The sequence below is a fragment of the Herpailurus yagouaroundi genome, unplaced genomic scaffold (assembly GCF_014898765.1).
Source record: "Herpailurus yagouaroundi ecotype Mexico unplaced genomic scaffold, PumYag 65999, whole genome shotgun sequence".
Taxonomy (NCBI): domain Eukaryota; kingdom Metazoa; phylum Chordata; class Mammalia; order Carnivora; family Felidae; genus Herpailurus; species Herpailurus yagouaroundi.
The window spans coordinates 1-7,320 of record NW_024419077.1 but is presented as its reverse complement, the minus strand read 5'-3'; the positions used below and the strand labels follow the sequence as shown (position 1 = coordinate 7,320).

Below are 7,320 nucleotides of genomic sequence, written 5' to 3'. Positions count from 1 at the left end.
GATTCTGGCCGGGGATTCTTGGTGCCTGACCCGCCGCCTCCCACGGGGCTCCCCCTTCTTCCTGCCTGGATCTACTCCAAGAAGACACCATAGGAAAAGAAGGCCGTTGTGTTTTCATTCTATTCAGAGTCTTTGTAGTTTTAAAGTTTTTTGTAGATATAAACAGATTCTCATTTTGGTGGCCTGGAATGGCCGAGAGAGAGAGAGAGAGAGAGAGAGAGAGAGAGACCTTAAAAGAACTAAAAATACTTTTGTAAAAGTAGCATAAAGGTATAGGAATAACACTACCCAACTTTAAGACTTACTATAAAGCTACAGTTAGGGATATATTGTGAATAAGCAAAGGGTAGACAAACAGACCAATTAAATAGAATGGAGAGTCCAGAAATAGGACTACGGAAATATGTCCAATTGATTGTTGATGAAGGTGTAAAAGCAATTTGATGAAGACTTTTTTCTTTTCAACAAATTGTGTTGGAATAATTGGACATCTAGATGAATGAAACTTCCACCTACACTACAGTTTATACAAGAACTAACTCACAATGGAGCACAGACTAAATGTAAAATGTAAAACTAAAAAATTTATAGAAGGAAGTCTTCATGACCTGGGGTTAGGCAGTGTTCTTAGATATGTCACCAAAAATTCTATCCAGTAAAAGAAAAAAAATCAATAAATTGTATTTCATTGAAATTAATAATGTTTGTTTAAAAAAATAGCTGAGAGAATGGACAGTTACAGATTGAGAGAATAAAAATCAACAAATCACAAAGATGACAAAAAGGTTGGTGACAAGATGTATAAAGAAATCTTGGGGAAGGAAAAAAAAAAAAAAGGTTAGAGTGGGAGAGAGCCAAAGCATAAGAGACTGTTAAAAACTGAGAACAAACTGAGGGTTGATGGGGGGTGGGAGGGAGGGGAGGGTGGGTGATGGGTATTGAGGAGGGCACCTTTTGGGATGAGCACTGGGTGTTGTATGGAAACCAATTTGACAATAAATTTCATATATTAAAAAAAATCTTAAAATTAACAAGGAAACAACAACAATAACAACAACAACAACAAAAAGGCAAAAGATATGAACAGACACTTCCCTAGAGGATATAAGCACATGAACATCATTAGACATTAGGGAAATGCAAATTAAAACATAATGAGATACCAATATACACCTGCTAGAATGACAGTACCAAGTGTCTAAGATAAGAAGTAAGCAGAATTTTCATACGCTGCTTGTGAGAATACAAAATGGCACAGCTACCCTGGAAAAGATTTGGCAGTTTCTCATAAAGTTAAGCATATAAGTACTATATAATCTAGTAAACACAATCCCAGCAATCTGCCTTGAAGAAATGAAAATTTATGTTCACAGAAAAACCTGTACAGGAATTCTCATAGGCTTTATTTGTAAGAGCTGAAAGTACAATCATCGAATATCTTTCAAGGGATTAATTGATAGACAAAACAGTGGTTCACCCACTGGATGGAATACCCAACAATAAAAAGGAATTCTTGATGTATACAACAACTTAAAGAAATCCCTAAGTCACTGTGCTGAGTAAAAGAAGCCAGTCTCAAACGGCTACATACTATATACTTCCATTCTTAGGACATTCTCAAAAAGACAGAACTATAGTGATGAACAGATCAGTGATCCCAAGGGCTTATGTTTGCGGGGGAGATGTGACTGTAACACTGTAACAAGATAGCACTAAGATTTTTGGTGAGATGAAACTTATGTATTCTAATTATGGAGAATTTGTACCAAAAGAAAGTCAGTTTCACTGTATGATAATTGAGACAGCAGAAACCATACATTACGGACTGAACAAACTAGATGATGAAAAGCTGGGATGTCTTCTACTTAATAGTAGGTCGGTTGCCTAAACTTCTCCTAAGAATTCGTTTCCCAACCATGCTGGATGCTTTTCTTCAGAGTCTGACGCATAAATTAAAGTTAGTGGTTCCAGATGCACGCTGTTTCCTTTCTCACAGCCCGTCAGGCCCTTTTGTAGTCTTTGCCTTGCCCCTTGGGGGGCGAGGGCGGGAGCCGGGATAAGGGGTGCGGAATGCGGGCGCTGCAGACTTTGGCTCGCGGCGACCTGCGGCCTTACCCCAGGTTAGGCGGGTGGAGGGCTCAGGCTGGGAGCACCGCCACGGGGGACCTCGAGAGCCCGATCTAACTGCCGACGGTCACCAGTTTCAAAGCGGGAAATCGCACCGTATCTCCGGCTTTACTGGGGGTTTGTTTAAAGAGGAAAATAGCGAGTTAGACAACGTCACAACTCAGATTCAAGCCAAGGTTACTAGGGTCGCATCGCGGAGTACTAACCACTAACCATCACCGCACGCCACCGACTGGGTGTGCTGTGGTTGAGGGCTATTAATTGACCTCAATAGCCGCAACGTTTTCTAACTGGTTTTTCTTTCAGCAGCTAGTGTTGGTGCCTCTCAGCTTTCTTTTCACTCCTGTCCTCCCTTTGCCCTTTCTTCCTTGCTCTCCAGACTGCCACCCGCTTTCTTCTCTTCAGCTTTCCTCGTTCACCTTTCTCCCTGCGCCCACCGGCGTCCCCTAGGCTGAGGCCGCCGCACCTTCCAGGGTGGGAAACTCAGTGACATTCTAGGTTGTGTCCTCTAGACGTTTCCACGATCGGGACCTTGACCTGGTTCTAAAACAGCTTCGAGTATAAAGATTTTAAAGAATGGCTGCCTTTCACGTCTTCCCATTCGGGGTATTCTCCAAAACTAAAACTGACAGTGCAAGGTGAAATTCTTGGTGCCTTTCGTGTCCCCTCCAGGACCCTGCGGCGGAATGGACTCCTTCACCGAGCATTTATTGGGCTCCTACTAAGTGCCAGGCAATGTTGTAAGCGAGGGACTGCACCGTGAGCAAACCCAAGGTCCCTGCCCCATGGAGTCTACATCAGGGGCATCCCGGGGGGGCAGGGGGTGCGCAGCGCGGTGGAGGCACCGCCGATTCTGGTGCTTCGCGAGCGCGCCCGCCGGTCAGGATCGGGGCGATTCGTGGACAGAAGAAGTGAAGCAAAGAACTGGAAAATGGATGACGTCAGACCGAGAGGCTGCGGTTGTCACCTGGGGGCCTGTTGTTCGACCGTCGGAGTTCTGCATTCATTCGGAGCTCCATGTCAGTATACCCACATTTAACTGGCCACAGACTCCGGGCCTCAATGTGCCTGCGCCCTCAGGCTTCTGTGCCCTAGCTCGGGGATAAAGAACACTTCTCTGTAAGTTTGTACAATGAGGTGATTATGTATAACATACTCCTCCCCCTCCCCCAGTTTTTTATTAAAAAAAAAACAAACCTTTTTTTACATTTATTTATTTTTGACAGAGCACAAGTGGGGCAGGGAGAGGAGACGCGAATCCGAAGCAGGTTCCAGGCTCCGAGGTCAGCACAGAGCCCCATGCGGGGCTTGAATATTTAAAAATAAAAACCCTTTTTTACATTTATTTATTTTTGACAGAGCACAAGTGGGGCAGGGAGAGAAGGAGACGCAAATCCGAAGCAGGTTCCGGGCTCCGAGGTCAGCACAGAGCCCCATGCGGGGCTTGAACTCACAAACCACGAGATCATGACCCTAGCTGAAGTCAGCCGCTCAACCGACTGAGCCACCCAGGTGCCCCCTCCCCGGTTTTATTGAGATTGAAATGAGATACAGTTCTGTAGAAATTTAAGGTGTACAGCATAATGACCTGACTTCCATATATCGTGAAATTTGGTGAACATCTATCATCTCATACAGATACAAAATTTTTTAAATGTATTTTTTCCTTTTGATAAGAACTCTTAACTATTTAATGAGAACTTTCAAGTATACCATACAGCAGGGTTAACTAGAGATATCATGTGCATTATATCTATTCATTTATCTGATGATTGGAAATCCTAAGATTCTGACCACAAGCGTCAGACTATTATGTATATAATACAATTGACTCACAACAACCCACAGCCATCTCCACCGGGTGTCTCTGTGGCGCAATCGGTTAGCGCGTTCGGCTGTTAACCGAAAGGTTGGTGGTTCGAGCCCACCCAGGGACGCTTGTGTTTCTGGCGACATTGCCTTAACTCTTTCTACTCGGGATATTGAATTTATGGCCCTGGTCCTCAGGCACCACAAGCAAAGAGTGCCCCTTTGGGAGCAAAGTTTTGGGGCCCCAGAGCATACCTAATCTACACCGGCAATCCATCTTCCCTACACTTCTGAGGCTGGTTTTTACAGCTTAGCATATTTGGAATATTATAAATCCCTCAAATGAAGAACAAGAGAACCTGAGGTGCATGATCTGGATGGGAAACCTAACTTGTGCAAAAAAGTTACTTGACTTTTCTGTGCCTCCATTTTTACATGTAAAATGAGCCAAATGGAGTACTTGGGTTGTCCAAAGTTTAGATGTGGAAGGAAAGCAGGTAGCCAGTTACTCTCACGTAGCAAATGTTTCAGTACAAATTAGCTCTTACTAGTGCCATTGCCATCAGTGTTTTTGTTACCCGCACTGTTCATTTTAGTTAATATCCTTCTTGATGTAAATAAGTCATTACTCAAACAGTCTCTAACTGATGGTCATGCAATTGGTTCTAACACTTATTATCACAAATACTACTGCAGGGAGGGGCACCTGGGTGGCTCAGTTGGTTAAGTGTCCGACTTCTCTCAGGTCATGATCTCATGGTTTGTGAGTTGGAGCCCGGCGTCAGTCTCTGTGCTGACAGCTCGGAGCCTAGAACCTGCTTTGGATTCTATGACTCCTTCTTTCTCTGCCACCCCCCTAACTTGTGCTCTGTCTCTCAAAAAATAAATAAATGTAAAAAAAAAAAAAAGCTACTGCAGGAAACAGCGTTACACAAATATGTCATCACTTGTTTTCCTCTCTACAGAGTCCCAGAAATGGAACTGCCAGATCAAAATATTTGCACATTTCTAATTTTGCTAATTCCTGCCTAGTTACCCTGAAGAGAAAATGTAGCCGGTCATATTCCCCGTGTTTTATGAGAACATTCTTTTCTCCACTGTTTTGCCAAAATTGGATAGTACTTACCTACCATTTCTTTTGAACCTATTTTTGCTAACATTTTTATAGACCTCGAGTGGGAAGGCGTTCTGTGCATGACACCAAACCCAGAATACTTCCATGAAAAGAGCTATTAATATGACTATATATACACTTATATTCAGGGTACAAACAATAAACTTTAAATTTACATACATGTACATATGTGGCAAAAGAATTATTTTGTGTTTGGGACATAGCTTTATCAAAGTTATATATACTCATTTCCTTTACTACTCTTTGACTTTTAAATTGTAGACGTTATCTCTCTTTCACATACTCCTCCATCAACACCCACACACCCAACACACCTCCCCTGGCCTTATCCTCCAATATATTTGTATCATAATTTGATGGGTCAATTATTATATTATTTAAACTGTGTAAACTCTATATTCAGTTGAGCCACGTAGGATACAAATAGCAGGAACAAAAGACCAGTGTCTTCAGGGGCTCTTTTTCTTTCAACTTTTTCCATGTTTACTTACTTATTTTGAGAGAGAGAGAGAGCAAACAGGGGAGGGGTAGAGAGAGAGGGGGAGAGAGAGAATCTCAACTAGGTTCTGCACTGTCAGGGCAGAGCCCAACATGAGGCTGGAACTCACCAACCAAGAGATCATGACCTGAGCTGAAACCAAGGGTCCCACACTTAATGGGACTGAGCCACTCAGGCACCCCAAGGACTCTTTTTTTAGTGGATTAAGCTGAAGTTTATTTGCTCTTTGGTCAAGCACCCTCCCCGGCCCCCCCCCCCCCCCTTTTCATATTCCAGGGAAGTACAGGATCTAGGTCTGATTGGCTCAGCTTGGGTCAATGCCCTCTCCTGGAGCAAACGAAGGCAGAGGACCTTCATGAACAGTACCAGGAAGACGTTACCCAAAGAAAGAGCAATAATTCCAAGAACAAAAGAAGAAAAATGCTGGGGTGCTGGGTAGGCAACAGCAAAGACAAGAAGAAAACTGTATCACTCTGCAATGGGTATAATGTAGCAGAATACAGATCCAGGGTGAGGGGAAGGAGTTTTGAGAGATGTAAGCCTTGGGTATGCTGTATGGACTGAAGTCACACACACCTATGTGGGGCTGCCAAGGGGCGGGGAGCTGAGGAGCATCTGCCCGTCCTAACCCAAGGAGACCGGTGAGGGGCTGTCCTGGTCACTCAGCTTGAGTTAGAACAGTTCAGGTGGGAAAAGAAAGGGAAGGGCATCTTCTCCTTGAAGAAAAGTCTGGAGCTCAGATCTTGGTAGGGAGTGAGGCTATGGTTGGTCAGATAAGGGTACTAAAATCTATGTGTAAATGCAGTTCCATTAAAAGAATCGCTCTAGTAAAGGAGGAGGGGATCTAAAAGGAAGGTCTGCGATCCTATGGAGAAAGCCCATTGAGTAACCGTGACTCTGGTCCCCTTGCCTAGTCTCCTGGCCAGGCCCTCAGACTCCCTGTTCTGGAAGGGCACAGTCTGCTCAGCCACCACATGTCCAGCAAGGACTGTTCCCTGGCAATCTTCATGGTCTTGGGTGCCATGACCCTCTCTAGGCCCGCTATTGCCAGCAGTCGTCTTGCAAGGCGAGAAAAGGGAGGGAAAGTCTACTTGCCAGTTAATGCCAAGGAATCCAACAAGGTCCTGATTTGGTTCCCAATAACTTGCAGGTCTATTTACCCTCCTACTCTGACCCCCACAATTAATGAAAAGAAACTGCAAGGACAAACGCCAGCCAAGCAGGTTCGGGCTTTCCAGGTAGAGCCGAAATTCTCTCCCCCACACGTGGGAGCACTGTAGAGGGAGCCGGAAGGGGCAACCGAACCAGTGCGTGAACTCGCCCTCGGAGGGCGCCCCTTCTCTTTCCTACCTCCTTACTTTTCTCGTCCACGCTTTCCCGTTTCTCCCCACCCGCCCTCGGGCCCTCACCCCCCTTGCCTTTCAGACCCTCAAAGCGAGCCCTTGAAAAACAGTAGCATTTTACAGTCCTTTGTAAACCGGTGGAATCCCCAAAACTAAGAGAGATCTGGCGGCTTACACTTTCACTAACTATGACGTCCTTCAGAAATCCCAGATTTTTTCTACCGAGTAGAGGAGAACGAGCGTGTTTCCATCCGGTATCATCCTAAGGCGCCTTCAGTCCGTGGAGCAGAGTCGCAGCAGGACGGAGGGGCAGAACTCGGAGCTGGTCCGGCTCCTGTCACTTTTGTCCCGCGCAGGAGTCCCGTGGGAGGCGGCGGGTCAGGCACCAAGAATCCCCGGCCAGAATC

At 45.1% G+C, this 7,320-nt stretch overlaps 1 long non-coding RNA gene and 1 other non-coding gene across 2 annotated transcripts; one reads left to right on the top strand and one right to left on the bottom strand.

Moving 5' to 3' along the window:
• Nucleotides 1-1,382: 1,382 nt before the first annotated feature.
• On the bottom strand, nucleotides 1,383-7,314 carry LOC121024564 (uncharacterized). The gene is made up of 2 exons (XR_005787747.1): nucleotides 7,089-7,314; nucleotides 1,383-3,218 (listed from the first exon to the last, which is right to left on the bottom strand). It is a non-coding gene; the product is annotated as an uncharacterized LOC121024564 (long non-coding RNA).
• On the top strand, nucleotides 3,991-4,064 carry TRNAN-GUU (transfer RNA asparagine (anticodon GUU)). The gene has a single exon. It is a non-coding gene; the product is annotated as a tRNA-Asn (tRNA).
• Nucleotides 7,315-7,320: the final 6 nt, after the last annotated feature.